General features: G+C 42.0%; 1 protein-coding gene across 2 annotated transcripts in view; it reads left to right on the plus strand.

Moving 5' to 3' along the window:
- Positions 1–4,147: 4,147 nt before the first annotated feature.
- The window catches only part of LOC134418552 (collagen, type I, alpha 1a-like), a 57,096-nt gene continuing 41,192 nt past the window's right edge, over positions 4,148–20,051 (plus strand). For both annotated transcript variants that reach the window (XR_010027806.1, XR_010027805.1), the window contains exon 1: positions 4,148–4,162. The gene's annotated coding sequence lies outside the window, so the exon portion shown is untranslated. The remainder of the gene's footprint in view (positions 4,163–20,051) is intronic.

Here is a 20,051-nt window from a genome sequence, read left to right on the forward strand (position 1 = left end):
TAACCAAATAACAACTGGTCTTGAAACGATAAGCGGTCAGTTATCTTTTTTTCCCAGCAAAATTAGGCCTTATGGTCCAAGCCATGTGCTTTATTGTAAAAAATACAAATTATTAATAGATTATTAAAAAATTATTAGATAATATCTAATTTGAGAAAATTTTCATTGCTTACAGGTAACAGACAAAGTGTAGACAAGAAATAGGTAAGAAAAAAGCTGCTCACATCAAGAGCTAAAACTGTCCTCCTGAAACTTGTCTGATCATTTTCCCCAAAATTTGCAAAAAGAAAAGTACTCCAGAAGCCTCTGCTTCTTGAAAGAGGCAATTTAATAAAACAGGAAATTGCTGAGCAACTTGTACTATGCACAATAATAATGTAAGTTTCAACACCTGTTTAAAGTTTCAACACGTCAGTAATTCTTCACCAATTTCTTATTTCAGAACTGGGAAAAGGCTGGAGGAGCAGGTATATTACACTATTTAAGCTAATGTATTTTCTGGAATTTTTAAGAGATGTACTAAGTGCATTCTAAGGAATTCATTCTTTATGTTGAGAATTTAGTACTTTTAGTCTAAAAATAAAAACCAGGAAAACTTTATTCCATAAAGCTGAAAAATATCTCAGCTTCCTATTCTGTAGAGCAGGATATTGCAGTTAATATTAACTATTGATGGATACTTCCTGGAAAATCCATCAATAGTTAAAAATGGCATGATTTTTAAAGAAGACTTCTATGGTGTTTATCCCTTCAGTGCATTCCTGGCTGAAGTGAGGCAGAGCAGGGGTGTTTAATGAGATCACAGCTGTGTCTAAAGTGTGACATGTTGGCAGGCAGAAGGCAGATACTTAAGAACAAATCCCAGTAGGTGGTGTAGCTTTTAAAATAAGGTTTTGTTTCCACAAAGATTCTGAGATCTATCGGCAGAGAAGGCAGGAGAGAGAGATTGCAGTGCACCCATCTGAAATTTAATCTAGAAGTTAGTGTAACAAAACTGAAGCTTTAGCTATAAAGAAAGTACAGCTTTGAATGTACTTGGTGGAAATCAATAGGGAATGGCAAGCCCTATACTCTTAACAATTGTGTCAAAATCTTGTTAACACATCTATCTTAATACATTAATATACTATAATACTAAAAATAGAAGCCACGGCATTCAAGCCAGAATGTGGTGTGCTACAGGCAACAGTAGCTCAGCTGGCAGACAAATCTGCCTAATCCAAGGAGAAAGGGATTGGGCACTTTTAGTACTGCTCTGCTACTTCTTGTCTCTTGAAGGCTGTTACTGTTGGAAAGTGTTACTTTGTGTTGTGTCATCCATGCCTAGGAGAGGAGGCAGGAGCTTTGGTAGAGCTTGTTCCAGTTTGTCCTTAATGTATGGCAGACCAAGAGAAAATAATGCGTTGATGGATAAAAATCCCTTGATGCCAGGATTCCATTGGAGAGCATCTGGGAAACTTTGAAAGCTTTATTAGAGAGCGATGGGTGTTTTACCTGAAACACAAAGAGTAGATGGTAAATTACCTTGTCAATTTTGCTTCCTCTCCTTCCCTCTTCTCTGTTGCTTTTTTCTTTCTGTGATTTAAGCTGCCTGGTACAACCTCACGCTTCTCCTTCAGAGGAAAAGCGAGTCCATCTGTCCTTTCCTCTTGGTGCTGAGATGAATACTGCACTGTCAGCATGTCGTTGTTGACCTCCCCAGGCTGGCCCAGCCGTGTCTGTGAGGAAGGAGTCTGTCCCTGAGGGGTTTGTCAGGGCTTTAAAAAGCCATGGATGTGCTTTGGTACAGGAGAGCAAAACCGTGGTACTGCCATGGCTGCAATTCCGCCGAGGCTAACAGGCAGAGTGGCCTTTTCCCAATAGGAGTGTGTGTTTTGTAGCCGAAATGGTGCTTTGAAAAACCTCAAATGCCTTTTTCTTTTTAGTTTGTTTTATGGTTTTTTGTGGGGTGGGGTTTATTTTCTGTGTTTAGTTTGTTTTCTTGTTTTTTTGTTGTTGTTTTTGTTTTTTGGGGTTTTTTTTGTTGTTAAGTGGCAGCGTCATTGGGATGTAAAGCAACACCATCACTGGTCACTTGGATTAACTTGTGGCCTCTGTGTTTCCTGCCTTTTTTTGTTTCTTTTGAAGTGAATTCATGGAACAAGTCCAGTCGTATGGCTTCTCTTCACTGGGTTTACATTTCTCATTGACTACGTGGAAACTTTGTTGAGGGCCGTTTATTATCAGAGGTGTCTTTATCGGTTATTTAGATGGAAAAGAGTTTCCAGCAGTGAGCTGCTCGGCTGTCAGAGCGGTGCCATGAGGGGGAAGCCGCTTTCCCCCCGCGCCTCGGGCCCTCAGGCCGCTGTTGGGCCGCTCCAGGCTTTTCCCGCTCTCGCGCCGGGCGGGATTGGCGCCAAGCCGGAGCTGCTGCTCCCCGTCCCTCCGCCAGGGGGCGCCGCAGCCGCCGCCGTGAGGGGGCCCCGCCGGCGCCGTTTTGTGGCGGCGAGGCGCGAGGCGGCGCGATGGCGGAGCGGGCTCCTGAGGGGCGGGGGGCGAACGGGGCCCTCCGTGCGCTGAGAAGGAGCAGGAAAAGGCGCTGCAGCTCGGGGCATGGCTCAGGTGTAGTCTTGGCTTTGCAAAAAGGGAAGAAATGGCTGAGAGGTAGGTCCCGGTTGGCCAAGGGTGAGCTGAGAGGAAGTGGTGAGCTTTTCTTGCCGCGCCTGACCCGTGAGGGGAGGCTGGCAGCAACGGGGTGGGCTTTGGCCATTTCGGAAAGGCACGGCTGGTGAACTGTACTGTTCCTGAAAAAACTTAGTGCCAATGCTGGGAGGTGGCAAAAGGTGCCTGTTTGTTTAATAAAAACTGCTCCCGAGGGACCGAAAGGGACATCAAGGCCGTGAGGGCTGCAGGGGGAGAAACAGGTTCTGGGGACTGCGTGATTAAGGGAAGGCAATAAAATATGCTAACTGTGGTTGTGTTGCTTCTGAGGAGAAAACGGAGCTGCTTTTCCCACTTCGAGGCCTGTGGAAGGACAGGGCAGGGCAGAACAGGAGGTGCTGGAGGAGGCAGCAGTGCAGTGAGCAGATCGCAAACGCTTTCCTGTGGAACAAAATGAAGGTTAGTGACAATGACTGACACATTACTGAGGGGTTTGTTGCTCTGTGCCACCATGGCTGCATAACAAATATGTTTGGTTAATTCTATGAGTTTTGCTACATAAGAGTTGATTAAGACAAGGAAAACTTTAAAAAAACCCCAAAAAGACAAGCTGAGACTTTTGGCTAGTTTATGAGAATATAGAAAATGCTTAGGAGAGAAAAAGCTTGTCACCTGTAACTCTGGTGAAAGCTGTGGAACTCAGCCAGGTTTGTAAACAGGGAGAGATGGTTTTGGTTTTCCTTTGGAGTATCGAGTAAAGTTTTTTTGTCCGTGTTCATTGTCTGGGGTTTTATAAAGCATGAATGGTCTTCATTGTTCAATTAAGAATTAAAGTCAAGAATTTCGTGCTGATTTCCCTTTGGGGCAGCAAGAATGAAGATTTTTGTTCTGACTTGAAATTTATTGTAGTTGTAAAGGAGAATGCAAACAAATTGTAGCCCTAGATGTGCTAGAGTACGGCACTGGGTAGCCCAAATATTTGAGACGGAGTAGCAGAAATACTTACTATGAGCTAAGTGCTCTGGCAGTAATTTGGACAAAATATTGCAAGAACAAAAATGTTTAGCATCTTTTGAAGAGCAAATAATATGCATTTCTAGTGGAGTTTTCTGTTTGTGCATGGCAATCTCTAGTGGATTTGCACTGCCACTGTTTACTTGGGCAGCCCATGAGGCACACCATGTGCAGTCACTCCTATTTTTAATTATGTTAATTTAAACACTGAGAAATGCGATTTGGATTGCCATCAGTGTGCAAGAACACTTAAAAGTAATTGTGGGAACGTGCTTAGAACATATAAACAACAGGAAGAAAGAAGGTGAATTCAGTCAGCTGAAAACTTGTGAAGGTCAACATGTGCTGTAAACGTGCAATAAAGATTTCTTCCACAAACGGTGTGGTTTTTTTTTACTTGTGTCATGCCTTTTGGTTTGGACAAAATTTGACAGGTGTGTACAGAGGGAGAAACGGAGGTGAAAGAAATGCCAGGAGGCTGGATGCGTTGGGGTGGTAAGTGTTGATGGTAAGTATTGCAGAATCCTGCAGGGGTGGCACACAAGGTGTTGCTCTATGAGGGTGTGTGATTGTCTGTCATGGACTCTGAGTAGGCACGTGAGTGTTTTGACTCAAGCGGATTTTGTTAAGCTGTGGCCCAGACACTGAACAATGCAAGTTTGTTTTTTGTTTTTAGGACAAATTGTGTTTCACAGGAGTTGGAGGCTTTTAAAAAATTGGTTGAAGCTAAGATGATAAAATCTTTAACTGAATGAATGTATACTTATTTTACTTACGTGTGTGTTTTACACAGCATTATTTTACTTGATAAAACTCATGTGCTTCTGTAGTGATTCTTGCTGGGTTTGGTGAGCACCAGGTGAGGAGAGCAGGAAGCACAGTGTGAGTGTCCCTCTTAGTAGCAAGGGCCTGACTGGAGTGTCAAATCAACAGATTTATTTCAATTCATTAACTTACATTTTTAAGCAAAAGGTTTATGATCACTTGATGGTTCCCATGCACAGCTGACCCTGACTTGCACTGTCAGGCGATGGGAGGAGGCTGCTTTCCTTCAGTGGGTCATGGGCATCTGCTGGAAAGGTGTTGAGAGTGTTTCTTGTGCTCAGACAGAAGCTTTATTGGGTATGGTTTGTGCTTTTAGTTCTGTGGTTTGTGAGGGACTTTTTATTTCTTAAGGTGATTGAGCAGGGCTCATAATTTAATATTGTGGTTTGTGCATTTTGTGCCACTGTAATCATCACCTGCTGGGCACTCACCTCTGAAGTTTTAGTGCCAGAGCTCTTTGCTTGGAGAGTGGGAGGATGCAGAGTACCGTGTGCTTTAGAAGTAAAAGTATTTCAGCAATGCAAGATTGCTTCCATTTAAACAACATAGAGAAAAAAGGTGCGACCCTGAATTATTTTTCCCTGTTTTTCCCGGTTTGAGGAAGAAGTATTTTATTTTTTATTGTAATGTTAGGCACATAGGGATAAGTGGCTGGTTGTTACATTTTATTTATGTGTGTACTGCCTGCGTTCTGCAGATGTACATTACCAGCACCTCTGACAGGCTGGTATTTATTAAAATGGGTAACGTGGATCTTTAGCGTCTCTCGTGCGTGTTTATCTAATTGTTGGTCCAGCAGCACGCCTTTGCTGCACAAGTAATCATTTGAAAGCACTTGGCTTTATTTCTTGAGCCAACTCGGGTGTCAGTTCTGTCTAAGCAGTTTGTCTGACACAGACAAGTGGGCAGAAAGGACTTTTACCTAGACCTATTATATTCGTATAATAGGCAGCTCAATTTTGTTGTCATGACCTCCCCGCTATTTAATGCTGAGAAGATATTGTCAGCTAAGGCAGTCCAAACTTATTTTGTCACTGCTTGTCTGTTTGGAGGAAGGACACTCATGTATTCCACACCATTAATATGGAACAACATTTTAGGTTATTAGGGTCTGCCTTCCCTATTTTTAATGAAAGAGTGGAGAAGCTGCATATCCCTGGCACCCAGGGCCAGAAACCTTCCTAGAATTTGCACAGGCTCCATGGGAGGCAGAAGGTATTTATTTGATTTGATTCTGAAGGCTCTGCAGGGTGGAGAAGGGCTATTGAATTTTAACAGCTGGAAAGCTGATCCCTTTCCAAGGCCAGGTGCCACACAGCTGTTCCCACTCTGCCTGCTGTCCTTGGCTTCCCCCTTCCCTGGGGACTCAGGGATCTCCATCCCACCCCTGTCCCCACTGCTTGCCTGTGGAAGTTCAACGAGCATTCCCTGTTGGACCCCACAGGTGGTTGTTTTTGGACAGCTGAATAGGTAATGCTTACTAATTAGCACTTTCCAAGGAAGGAGCTGTGGAGCACACTGTGCAGGGACAAACGGGCATGTCTCTGTGCCTGGCTAAGCAAAGACAGGGCTTTTTTTAAGGTAAGCCCTTAATTGCCTGGAATCTCAAAACTCACGGATTTAACTTTATTAATTAATCCATTGCTTTGTCAGTGAGGCTTCTCTCTGACACTCACAAGATACAGATTCTTCCTTATATTGCATTCAGTAGCTTTTTACATTAATCCATATAATTACCTTATCTAAATTTGAATTTGCTGTGTCTTTATTCTTCATAATTGGTGCATCTATTAGGAAGAAGTTGATATTTCTCTGCTATGTCCTTGTTAATTCTAACTCTATCCCTCATTTACATAATAAACTTTTTGGGGCGATTTCTTTAGGAACATTTCATGCCTAATAAGAAGCAATTTGCTTTCCTTCATTAAGTACATTAAAACTTCATGTCCCAGACATCATTGACTGTAAACATTTGATTCTGCTCGAATTTAATGCACCAAGGCATTTTGCTCTGCCGTATTAGGTTTATTTATGTGCTATGTTCTGGATTGTTAGCTGCTAATGGGACTTTGGCTCTTATTGCTCTTAAGGTCTGAACAGTCACCTCATTTTAATGAGTTCATTATTTGCTGCCTTCTGAGTGGAAGACAGCAAATTTTCCTTTTAATTAAAGGTCAAAACACCTCTGGCTGAGGGAAGTGTAGAGGTTGTCAAATCCTTAGAGAAGGCAAATGAATGACTATGTGTGATTTTGATGCCAAGCATGGGCTGGCTGGGCTGAGGTAGAAGGTGCCTCTCTGGGGAGCAAAACTCCAATCCTGCAGGGCACAGACAGGGACTGGTGATCCCTGAAACTTCAGTTAAACCAAAAATGGATTCATTCTGGGAATTGATGCACAGATCCTTGTCCATGTTTCAGGTTCAAAAGTCTCACCACGTGGGAAAATTACACTCAGATCAAAACTGAAGTACTGCCGTTCCTCAGATCACTCTGGAATAGAACCTGGCAAAAAACTCAAACCTGCACCCTTGAGGAATTCAAGTGGTGCAGTGTAATTGTGGAAAAGTGATGGAATCCTTCTGTCCATGCAGTAACTTCCTAGGGAGGAAACTCCTGCTAACAGGAAGCCCTTTTACTTGGCTTTTCCAGCCTTTTTCTATGTGCACTGGAATGCTCCTCCCAGGGAGGTGGTAGAATCACCATCTCTGGGTGTGTTTAAAAAAACACTGGACATGGCACCTGGTGCTATAGTCTAGTTGAGGTGTTAGGGCATAGGTGTCACTGATCTTAGAGGTCTCTCCCAGCCTCGTTATTCTGTGATTCTGTGTGAGTGCCCACAGCCAGCCAGCTGCTCCCAAGCTCCCTGAGCGCACCCTAGAGGAGCAGTGTGTCTTTCAAGAGTAATAATAATGGCTGATGGCAATAATAACCCAGTGAAAAATCAGAGTTTGCCATCCTTTCCTAGGTCTCCTAACAGTTGAAACTCTTGGCTTTCCTCTGTTCTCATATACAGGAGCACCCTGGTTGTGAACCCTTGTGGTGCTAGGTCTCCAGCACTTGGGAACAGGGAGGAGAGCTGATCTCACCCACACATAGAATACTTGCATGGCATTGTCTTAAAAAAGACAATGCACATCCTGTGGATAATGCCAAGAGTGCTAAATTGAGACAGAAAGGTCAGGGAGGAAGGTTTGGTTTTTGCTTAAAACATTGCTGTTTCAGAGCCATTCATATGGATTTTGGTGGCAGCCAGAAAGTGGCATTATGGGGGCAGTTAACTTTTAAATCTACTTGCTTTTGATCTTAATCATTAAAGACAGCACTTTTCCCTCTAAATATTCCCATTGAAAACTGTAGCTACTTGCAGTGTAAAGTATGAATTCATGTAACACAGGATCATTAAACTGGGAAAAATATGTTCAGCAAACTATCAAGCTTTTAATTATAGCTGTTACACTAAATTTCCACTAATTTCTAGTGGAAATGAGAGATTCTATTGCTCTCACAGCTGAAGGTAATGCCATAATTTTATTTTATATGGGAATAGCTGTTTAGAAATAACAAATACTGAATTGCTGTGACAGGCTTTGCTTGGGTAATGCTCTGCTAGCCCAACAGGACTGTTTGGCAAGGTGTACATCCAGATCCTGGAAATAATTTGCAGCTGTAAGATGAGAAAGAGCTAAAAGCTGGGTGCTATTTTTCCTTTGTGGAAAACCTTCCTTATACCTCAAGCTCTCTATTGAGCTGTGCATTCCCCTTGTTTACCTCCTCTCTGCTCTTCTGGGGTTCTGCACAGTCCATGTGTTAGCTCACCAGTGAAATGAATAATCCAGAATATTTCTGTGGGTGCAATCTCAGCTGGCTTTGAGCAGTTGAAGAGCAGAAAGGTGGTTTTAGCCATCCTACAGTGTGCTCTTTCCAGGCACAGGTTTCCTGCCCAAAATTCCCTCTGGTCTTTAACACTCACCTTGCAATGTTTACAGCAGGTAGGGTGGGTTTTGTTTCCTGATAATGTACTGGGAGCTGTGCCCAGTTACAGCAGAAATAGGAGGGAAAAGCATGTGGGAAAACATATTCCCTTTCCTAATAACAAATACAGAGGAATTACACTTTATAATACCACAGACATGTTTGTTTATGATGCACATAAGTCTTGGGATATGTTACTAGGAAGAGACATGCAGAGCTTTTTACTAAAGAATTCACATTCTACAGCTGAACCTATTTTTTAATGTAATGTATTATTATTATTATTGTTGTTGCTATTAACCATGCAGAGCATAGCCTCAGCAGTTCACACTTGTCCCTGGAACTCGTAAATCAATAAGATTATAGAGTATTTAATATCTATTAATTATAGATTCATATAGATTAATGCTTATTTATGCATGTATATTCAATTAATTCCCAAACATTTGTGCTAATTTGTTGAAAAACCTACAGTAAATATTATTACAAAGGAGGTCTCCAGTCTTGTGGCCCTCAGGGATTAAATATTACTGGGAAATGAACAAAGCACTTTTATCCTCATCCCCTGAGCCTGTCTCCCTGTCCAGCTGTTCACCAGGCTGCTTTTCCCCAGGTCCAGCCTTCTGCCCTCTAGAAACAATTGGGTCTCCACCAGAAAAAGCACTTGTGCTATCAAGAATCACTGACAGCTTGAAGACCCAATATTTCATCAGGTTTGGGCCAGGCAGGCAAATACAGTCTGCTGTCAAAAATGTGAATTCCGTCATTTTTTATACCATTTTTTACTTGAAGGGCTGATGTTTTGGGGTGAAAAACACACAGGTGCTGAAGCCAATGGATTTAATTGAGTCTGATTCAATCCCAGCAGTTCAAGTGGAATATTGAGACAGCTTTTAGGAATTGCCTCAGTGTATGTATTTTAGTTTTAATATGTAATGTAAAAGCTACATTAATAATTCTGTCTTTTAAGTAAAATGAAGAGGCAGCAAAAACCTGAAATATCCATTTCCTGGGAAATTCTTGTATTAGAGGAGTGTCTCAGCAAAGTGTGAATTACTTGTAATTTTTAATTTCTGGAAGAGCAGCAAATCCAAGGCTACATTTAATTATGATCTTTGGAATTTTTTTTTTTTAAATATTCTACAAACTGCCCCCTTTTCCTTTAGTCTGCCAGAGCAGATGAGCTGGCAGAACACAATTTTGTTTGAATCATATTCCAGTGAAACATTGCGCATTTCATAAATCAACATTTTGCCACAGGAAGCTGTTTCAGTGGAGCAATCCAGGTTGATCAAGTAACAGGAATATAAACTGCATTTTCCTCTGCCTTGTCACTTTGCCATTTTGGAAGGATTTTCCACTCATTTATAAGTATAGGGATAAATGGCTAAACAAGTAGGAGGAAGGAAAATTAAAATCCTAACCTCTAACTCTTTGAATTTTTCCATATCTTGATCAGAAAGTTTTGGGAAGGTGGTATTAGTTTTAATAGATTTAGTTTGTGTTTTTTTTTTAAACTAAATTCTAAAATTCCAATTAAATGATGGCGTCAATTAAAAAATTCAACTCTGACATAAGGGATTCATCCTTTTCCAGTCAGAAGTGTTAAAAGTAGCAGGCATGTGATGTGCCAGAGAAGCTGAGTGTGTCCCACATCACAGATCCCACTTGTGTTTGGGTGTTGTCGGGGTGAAAAATGGGAGCAGCAGACTAAGAGAGTGCTGGTAATTGGCAGAAAGAAACACAGACAAGAGCAAGGCTTACAAATATTTAGAGAAAATTTTCATGGCTTGGTAAAGGACATGTAAAATTTGTGCTTCTGAAGGGGAAAAAATACTTGATCAATGGCTTTGTTTCCTAAAGAAAGCCATGAAGTGTTTTAACTAATACTCTGGTTTGCAGGAAGTTCTTATTAGCCTGTCCTTTAATTTTCTGGTAAACACTGAAAATTAAATTCTTAATGGAATTGAATAAAAATAGTTTTGTTTTCTCCCTGACATTTTTGGAGAGAAATTCTTAACTAACTTAACTTAATATCTTAAGATATTATCTATAAAATGGGTGTGACTATTTAAGTTATAAATTACCATATTTAACATTAGAAAATTTGTTGACACAAAATGACAAAGTTAAATTACTGAATAGTCTTATATTAGAATTTCCCATGAGGTGAAAAAACCTCTGTAGTACTTTGTTGGGATTTTTTTGTGCCTGGATGGAAAGAAGACAGGTGGAGGTGTAGAACACTGATAGTAAAAGCAGTAACTGAAGGGATCTTTGGCCATATTCACAGAAAAGACAAAGGCCCTAAGACTTCATTTCTGTGAGGATATGTATATAAAGCTATAGGGGTGGATGGATATGTCTAAGGATTTGAAACCAGACATAGTCAAGTATTTGGTTTTATACTTCATTGTGACACAGAGGTTGACAGAAAACTCCCGGTTAATTATTGCTAAGTAATTGAAGTCTCAAATTTCTCATTTTCTCTGGGAGATTTTCTGTTTCTCACCTGTTTGGGCATCCCTCCCTGTCCCCACCCTTTTCCTGTGCACTGCCACTTGCACATCATTTGAATAATGGCAAGAGTGCTGAATTGAGCTTTTGCTCCAAGTGTTCCTCCTGCTCCCATTTGGATGACAAAGGCTTATTTAAAGTCACTTAAGTAACGCTGCTCCTGAAGGAGTTGCATTATGGATGGGCTCCTGCTAATGTGTTTATTGCTGCTTCAAGTGCTTTTAAGGCAATAATTATGACTGCTCTTGCAGTCTGCACTGCTTGGCCCTTCTACAAGGCCATTCCATCATTTCAGAGGGTTGTTTTCTGTGCAGGAAGCAGCTTCTAGGGCTCCTTTTAAACTAATATGTGTTGTTTTAAAGCTCAGGTTAATGCAGGTCTCTGGAGGGGTTGATATTAAGCAGATGGGTTTTTGGGCTCCTATGGATTCCCTAAGTGAGGCTAAATTAAATAGAGTACCACGTGTATCCTGGAAATATATTCCATTTTGATATAACCTATGACTTCAGAATTAGTTTGGAGAAAGGATTCGAAAAATAAGTACAAATCCAGGAAATCAGTACAAGTGTAGAAGAGGAATGTGATACAACTCAGCTTGGCACAGGATGTGAGCACCAGAAATCTGAATTTGACCTGGAAGACCTGCCATTTCTATATTATAAAATGTATTGTGACATTTTTTAAAACATCAAATTTTAAAACGCTTTTCAAAATGAAGTTCTCTTGAGTTCTTATAGCCAGAATGAAGGATGATTTCTCTCACTTTTTTTTAATAATTAATTTGTTGTTTTGTGGAATGTTAGACTTTTTTCCTTGGGGGAAAAACCCTCAAACTTCTGAGATTAATTCTGTGGTGCTTGTACAAACAATACCAAATTGAACCCTACAGATCAAAAAACAGTGTGTTGCCTGGGACACAAGAATACCAAGTGAGTTTTTAAACATTGAGGAAAATCTTGCTAGGGAGATAATTGTTTAATTAATTTAAGAGGTAGAAAATTTGAGCCACCAGAATGTGTTTTGTGGCAAGACTCTATGAAACACTGTCAAGACACCCTAATTTTGAGTGGGAAGCTGGCGGATGAGAGAACCCCAAATCTATTCATAAGGGTCCTTGGATAGACAGTCAATCCATCAGTCTGCCAAGGAGAAGGAAACAGGTTCTGCTGGTGGCAAGGGAATTGTGGTTTTAAACTACACTGCTACTGAAGTTCTGAATGAAAGAACAGGCCCTGTTGAAACAAAAGAAGTATGAAACACTCTGATGTGTCTTGACAAGGCACTTGAGCAGTTTTCAACACTCAAATCATTTCAGAAAGAATTGGGTGATTCAAGAGACCCGAACAAGAAAAATATTGAATTAACTGTCATCTCTGATGAAGCAGAACGGAGCAGGCACTCCCATTTTGAAAAAAAAGATTATTAAAGTTTTCATGTAATGCCTCTCAGCTGCTTTTTGAATTCATTTTCAGGGACTTTGAGATGGTCCAGAAATGGGAGCTGCAGACTCCACTTCATTGTGTCACTCTCAAGTGCTGCAGAAGGTGACAGAAGTGCCACCCAGCCTCAGTGACTAATGCCTGGCTGTCTGCTCTGGATTCCTGTGCTCACCTTCTCCCTGGGCTTGCCATGGCCACGGTTACTTTACTGGAAGGGGCTTATTATGATTGAAAGGGGATCAGGGTGACTGTTTTATCTCAGGACTGACCATTGTGCCATACCTGGTGATGTGGCCCAGACATTTCCAGTAGTTCCACCTGAAAGCAGCTGTCCTTGCACAAAAATCAGGGATAATCATATGCTGGAGAGATGGAGCAGATGAGCTCAGCTCCCTGCTGTGCCAGTACTTTTTAATTCGGAATTGCCAGGAAAGATGCAACTGCAGTATGATTTTTTGTCTTGAAAACATTAAAATGAGCCAGAAAGCACAGGCTTTAAGTGTTCCAGGCATTTTAATGATGGTGAAGGTCAAAGACAAAGTGCAGACTGTGGCAGTGAGGGTGTGTCAGAGACATTGTTATTTCCACTGAGGTAGGTGGAGCTCAGAGGAGGAGGCAGCAGGGGAAGGCAGACAGGCTGCAGGGAGAAGGGAGGCCTGCAGTCAGCACTAACAGAAATTACATTGCCAAGCATGGCTCCATCACTTTACTGCAGCTCAGAAAGTCCTAGGATCCTCCCATCCCTGTAGTGACAATTAGAGGGGTTACAGAAAGGGGAAATGGAGCTTTTAGGGAAGGGGGCTCTGGGATATGGTGGTGTTGGGACAGGCAGTTTCTCCTTGATTATCTCAGCAGCTCCAGCTGGGAGAGTGGGATAAGATAGGGGAACAGGTGGTTCCTGACTCCACCCAGAAGAAGGTTTGTTGCAGTCTAAATCCTGGAGCTGAGAGGAGGGTAAATAAAAAGCTAAAGCTTTTTGTTTCATTTGGAGTAGGTTTTTTTGTTTTGTTTGTTTTATTTATTGAAGGGTAAATGCCTTAGCTTGCACTGTAGTCTTGCAAGGTTTTTGAGTTAACAGTAGGAGGTGTATTTATGAAAGGTGCTGGAAAACTCTGGTGGCTGCATGGAGCTCTTCCTGGGTGAGTAAATATTGTACTGGCTCATACTATGGCAACAGGAAAAATAGCAATACTTCAGCAAGTTCTTACTCCTTGTTTGGGAAATGCAAACCTCTTTGTGCTCAGTTAAAAGCACACTTTAAGGATGTAAGCTTTGTGGTTTTTTTCTGTGTGGCTCTCCCAGAGACAGCATAAAAAAACATTTCCAGGAGTTTTTTTGCCAAATCACTGATGCCAGTGATAGTGGACTCAAGTGGCTGGGAAGCAGGATCATTTACAAGAGCACAAATTCACTGTTTCTGCAAATTAACTGAAGAATTCTTTTGCCTTTGAAAATCAAGCATTGAGATAATATATTGGCAGGCAGGAAAGGGAGAAATTCATTTGCAAAGGCTCGCTAGGCTCAAGATAGAACTCCACAAAGCTGGGAAAAACAGCTTTCTGTGGCTCTGCTGAGTTCCTGTAAATTACTTAGCCAGACATGACCTTGCACAACTTCTTCAACACCAGGGACTAGATCTTCTGTGGTAAACAGAGCCCATAATAACCCTGTTCTCTAATCTCTGTTTCTGTAGCTGATGCCACCCTTTATAAAAGTGTGTGTGTGTGTGTGTATATATATATATTTATTTATTTATTTATTTATTTATTTATCTCCCTGAGGCACCTAATTGAGAATTAGCTTTGTGAGGGAATAAGAACATTTCGGTTGCAGGAAGTCATTACACAGGCACAGGCTGACTTGTTTGATTACTGTTACATGCCAATATTGTTGTCAGGATACTGGATGGGTATTAAAGCATTCCTGAGGCATTTGGGTGGGCATGGCACCTTTGGAGAGCCTAGCAGAGTCCCTAAACCTCTGCTCTCTGTGAACAGCCACAGCCCTTCCTCCCAAAGGCAGGGCAAGGATTGCCATCACTGAAATATCAGCCTCCTAAGTAGTTATTTTTGCCTCTCAAGCAAAGCTGCATTGCCTTTCATGGTGAAGGCAGCTCTGCTGGTTCTTAATTGCCTCCTTCCCCAGTGACTTGGGAGATTGTTCTCTAACTGGCTGTAATTACCGTTTTCTGTAAGCTAACCAAAGTGCACTCTGCTTTCAGTGTTATGCTGCTGATTAACAGGATTCTGTTCTGTGGGCTAATGTATGCTGGGAATGTCCAGTCTGTAGGAACAGACTGATTTTTGTTGTATAGCAAGTGTTTGTGAGATACCCCGAGGAACAAATCTCTGCCAGGTTTGAAATGAAATGCATAATGTTGAGGACAGAGTATCTGTGAGTGCTCAAGTTGCAGGGTGGATTTATGTGTGAAACATTCACCTAAAAATGGGAGATAAACTTTTTATTGTCCCCAAAAGAGAGCTTGAGGGGAAGGTTGGTTCTGAGCCTGTGCCTGCAGAAGATTTCTGCCTGTGGTTGGTGTTTGTGGTGTGATTACTTGTGTGAGGTGAGGAGGGGATTTATCCTGTGAGTGGCACTTTTGGTGTTTTTGTGAGGAAAGTGGGCTGCTAATTGGGCACTGCAGAAATGTGGGAAAAATGAAAGCTTCCTTTTGTACCCTGACTCAAACATAATGAATGAAAGAAGGCTCACCATGCATTGCTTGAAGAAAAAGAAATGAAAAAGGTCTGAATCGCAGGCAGATGTTTTTCCTTGTTATTGTCTAGATATTCAGCAGTGTGGGCAGGTTGGTTTACAGATGGATAAAGGCATGCAGCACATAAATATGATTCTGAATGCTTTTAACAGCATCCAGCTCTTACCGCAGCCCCTGGGTGTGGAGTTTTCTGCTGTGTCTCCTATAATGAGCATGGAAGCATGGCTGCTGTGCCAAGCACAGCTGGAAAGGTTTGCCTGGCAATGTTGTTGACTGCTGGACAGTAATGGGGGTGACTTGGGTTTTTTCCTGCATAATGAGGTGATTGCAGTGAGAGCTCAGCTCTGAATCTCCAAGTGTCCCTGTGTGGACACTGCTCTGCTGGCAGTGGGGGCCCTTGAACTGCTGTGGAACAGCAACATGAAGGCTTCCTTAGTGCAGCAAACCATGTCAGAAAGACACTCTCAAAAAGGTGCAGGCAGGAAGCTATTGCTGAAAAACTTGCTTCACAAGTGCCTTTGGAGTGAGTTTCCTCTTGTGTACGAGCCCTTGCTCAGAGCATTTCCCCGTGTATTTCCAGAGAGAGAGCACTTGATTGCTGGGCTTGTGCACAGTGCTCAGATCTCAAAGGCACCAGGCACTCCCAAGTGCTTGGTGCTCAGAATCAGCTCTGATGAGCATTCATACACCTGGTGTGGCTAATGGGATTACCCAAGTGTTCTGATGTACAAAATTGTTTCAGTTGTATGTGAGACTACTGCTCTTGCTGGGTATTTGGCTACCCCAGTGGTCTGGAGAGGAGGCAGATGAATATAGAAATTGTAGAAATGCAAATAAGGGTTTAGAAATGAAATAGAAATCTGCTTTTAAAAACAAAAGGCTTGCTTATTGTTCCTGAAAGCATTGGGTATTTGCAGGAAAAACCCTCCAGAATAAAGGCTGGAGAATGTGGTATTGCATGCTTAGGGATTCAATTAATCTCTGACTATGATTCCCACATGTGGAAAATGGCAAGAAATAACTGTCATGCTGTTGAGTTCTGTCTATTCTTTCCAAGCTGCACACACCTTTGAGAATTACTCTGAACAAATTTAATGGTATCCCCAGATACAACAAATCAGGAAAATAAGCGTGGAAGAGGCCCCAGTGAGTAGCCTGTGGGCCTTTCACTCTGTCAGATGGTTATGTCACTCGCTCAAGTGCATGCTGTGCTTCCACCCTGTAACTGGTAATTTTAAATGCTTACCTGCTAGTCTGGTAATGAAAATTATCCTGCTTACTCTTAAAAGTCATGCTGGGGCTGTGACTTCTTCAGGCTCTTTTTTTCCTTTTGCTCTTTTTGGTTTTTTTAAATGCAATGATAGTGAGGTTTTAAAAGGCAACCATCTTGTACTCTTCTGGCTACTTGACAGCAATAGAGAAAGAAATAATACAGAACAGGCCTCTAGAAGATATTATATATGTGCACGATATTGTATATGTGCAACATGTGTATGCCCCTGCATATACACATCCATGAGTGCATCTCTGTATGTATGTGGGAAAAATGGCTTTTAATCTCAGGCTGTGGTTTATGTATCTGCTGGCTGCACTTGTGCACTTCCAGCCCTTACCAGGAAAAAGAGCTGCTCAGCTTTTTCAAGCTTTGCCTCCTTTTAAACCCCCATTAGCACGCACCCATGTCTGGGATGGTATCCCCCAGTTCTTGCCTTACCTTCACATCGTTGACGTTCCCTCCTTCCCCACGAAGACGTCGCCGATGTCCACCAGAATGAACCTCTCCAGGGAGAGCGTCAGCTTCTTCCCTGACGGGAAGGAGATGGCGTTGATGAAGATGAGCTTGTGGAGCCAGAAGGTCAGGTTGTTCCCGAAGAGGACTCTCTGGATGGCACCGCGCAGGCCCAGGTCCTGGATGACGGTCGCATAGAGAGCAGCATGGGGTAGCGAGGCCGGGGTGGGCCTGGTGGGCTGCAGGACAAGATGTTGGCTGGAACAGCCCCTGGAAGTAGAGCACAGAGGTGGTGGGTGCATATTTCATGGCAGACTGCTTTAACTTTCCAAACAGCCGCTTCTTTTACGGCCAGCAGCTACTATTAATTATTTATCAGAACACTTTTATTTATACACTAAAAGCTAAATGCAATCCTTTCAATGGAGCCTGGCAGAGTGTGGGCTGGAATAAGTAGCTGTGGATAGTCCTTCAGCAGGGGAGGTTTTGTGCAGAGCTCTGCTCAGGGGAGAGCCTGTCCACATGATTTTGTCTGCTGTTTGTGCCTGGTACTGATATTGACATGTGGGAGATGAAAACCCAGCCATTAGTAAGAGTCTGTAGCTGTGGGGCATCAGCCTGATCTCCCTTGGCCAGGTTTAGTAAGGAGAGTTCTTACGCCACCAGCATCCAAGGAGGAAGAGGGAATCCCTTCCTTTGTGCTTCCTTCCTCATGAAGGAAGCCCACCCTGCCCTGGCTTCTCCTTCTCTGTTTGCTCTGGCTCTGTAAAACCCATCCTTGCAGCAGAGGAGGGAGGATGGATTTGCTCCCTTTGCCTCCACTTAGGGAGAGCAGCTGTGACCCCTTCTATAGCCAGAGGGAAGAGAATAGGTTTTAATATTTCTCTGTTCCTTTTGAATTGAGTTCAAATGGCCATCCATGACTTGTGCTGCCAGTGTGTTTTCCTCATCAAATACTGACGTGGTTTCTACATTGGTGTGCTGTTGCCATGTAATTCTGGTGGCATTGCTGTTTAGGTAAAATATTATTTTTCTATAGCAGCTGTTTCAGTAGGAATTCCAATTCCATTGTAATTATTAGAGACAGTAGTTGTAAGAAATGTTTGGGATGGATGTGCATGATTTTAATTTTCTTCCAGCACCGATGCTTTTAATGGCTCAATTTTTCTAATTTGAATGTTGACATAGATGGAGAATTGATTCTGAATTTCTATCTAGCACTCTTTTGGGTGGCTTAGCTTGGTGGGGGGTGTTGCTTTAGCCATCTCAATAGGAGAGGAATGGTAGTTTCAAAGGAGGAACTGCAAAGAACATTTATCTTTCTCTTTTTTGCTCTTCTGTCCTTGCCATCTAGATATCAAGCTTCCATTGCATTCTAAGGATGACTCTTTTCTAGGTTAGCTCACACAAGCAAAGCTTTTTATATCCCATAATTTAAAACAAAAAACCCTCAAAGTGAAAAATCCATTACCGACACATTCCCAAACTGGTATTCTGGAATTGCTGTAATAAATGATCCTGTTGTTCAGGGTTTTGTTTTACTTCCTAGCAAATTTTAGTTTTTTAGGTCATCCTTTTATAATTTTTCTTATTTATCTGGTGCTGTAGGAGGCCTCGTGCTCATGCTCCAGTAGGGTGGGAAATCCTGAAATGGGAAATGGAAGTGTGTCCTAAGGTCTTTTTAGACTGATGTGCCTAGGCTATGCTTCAAAATAAAATTAAAAAAACCCACACAGACCTGGGTTCAGCAAGTGGGAGGCTAAAGACTTGAAAATGCTCTAGTCTGACAAGGGAAATCAAGATCATGATGTTATACCTCCTTTGAACTGGCCTTCTCTAGAGATGTGAAATCTCTGCAACATCTGCTAGAACAGAGTTAATAAGCTAAAGAAATGCTTTTAATGTCTCACTGCTATTAATTCCCTTTGCTGGAGGTAGGAATTGCTTACAGACTTCCAGCACTAACCCTAAAATGTCAGGATGGTGCCAGAAGGAATGGTTGGGTTTTTGTTTTGGATATGCAATACAGTTCAGTGTGAACAAGGCCCAGTGATCATTGCTCTTCAGCCATCTTTTGACTGAGGTTTCTTTTTAAAATATATTTTTCTCAGGAAAGAAAACAAAGGTGACTTAATTAAAATAAGCAAAGGAAAATATGGGTGGAATAATCCAGAGAGCACTCCAAGAGAATAAGAACTTGACACTTAACCATTGTACTTCTTTATCATGCTCATTCCTGCTTTACTTGTGGCTCTAATGTTCAGCAGGTTACATTTGAAAATATCTGTAATGATATTCTGGAGTTTCATCTTGGCTCCCTGAAGAGTTTGGGGCACTTTAGAAATATTCCACATGTTGTTTGCCTGTTCATACCAGTGCTGAGGCTACTGCCTTGTGTGCACTTGGGTTTAATTTTTGCTTTTTCATGGTCTTTGTGTGACAGAAATGCTGACACACTTGGAGCAGGGCTTCTGTGAACTGAAATTATCACATGAAAGCTAAATACTAGTAATGGAGATATCTGTTACAATTGGAAGGGTAGGCTTGAAAGAAATAAATTACATGATGAGAGGATAGTAGGTTGATTTCTCCTGGTGGCATAAAGCTTTTATGTTCAAGAGAAGTGTTTTAGGAAAGTAGATACTATGCTAAAAAAATGAACAGGACCAGAGAGCAGCAGTGCCGTGTTTCTGTTGTAAATCTGTTACACCTTGGGCTCCCATAGAGGGCAATGTTGTATCACAGATAGCTTTCAGCCCTGGATTAGGGGTCTGCCAATTCATCTGTGCTGAGGTACCTTAAGGAAAATCGCTGTTACAGTAAATTTGATGGTGCATTTCCCTTCAGCCAGGCTGTGACTAACACACACAGTAATGCACGTCAAACCACATCGCAGAGCCTTGATAGACGTGAAGGAAATTATTTTGTAGATTCCCTAATTGTAAGTTGTAGGGGGAAAAGTCCCATTTTGGCTTACAATGTTCTGGTCACGGCAAGTGTGAGCCCTCCTTTAATACAGGTGCTTGGACAAACCCATAAGAAAAAGGATCCAAGTTTGTGATGTCTGTTGTGGACACAGGGTTTGTAGAGATGTGTCTGGGGCACATGAAATCCTCTGCATTTCTGATTGTATCCCCTGTTTCCTTCTTGTGGGGCACATGGGCACAGTTATAGTGATGCTTTTCTTTTGTGCTTCTC

Source organism: Melospiza melodia, chromosome 5 (genome assembly GCF_035770615.1).
Source record: "Melospiza melodia melodia isolate bMelMel2 chromosome 5, bMelMel2.pri, whole genome shotgun sequence".
Classification (NCBI taxonomy): Eukaryota; Metazoa; Chordata; class Aves; order Passeriformes; family Passerellidae; genus Melospiza; species Melospiza melodia.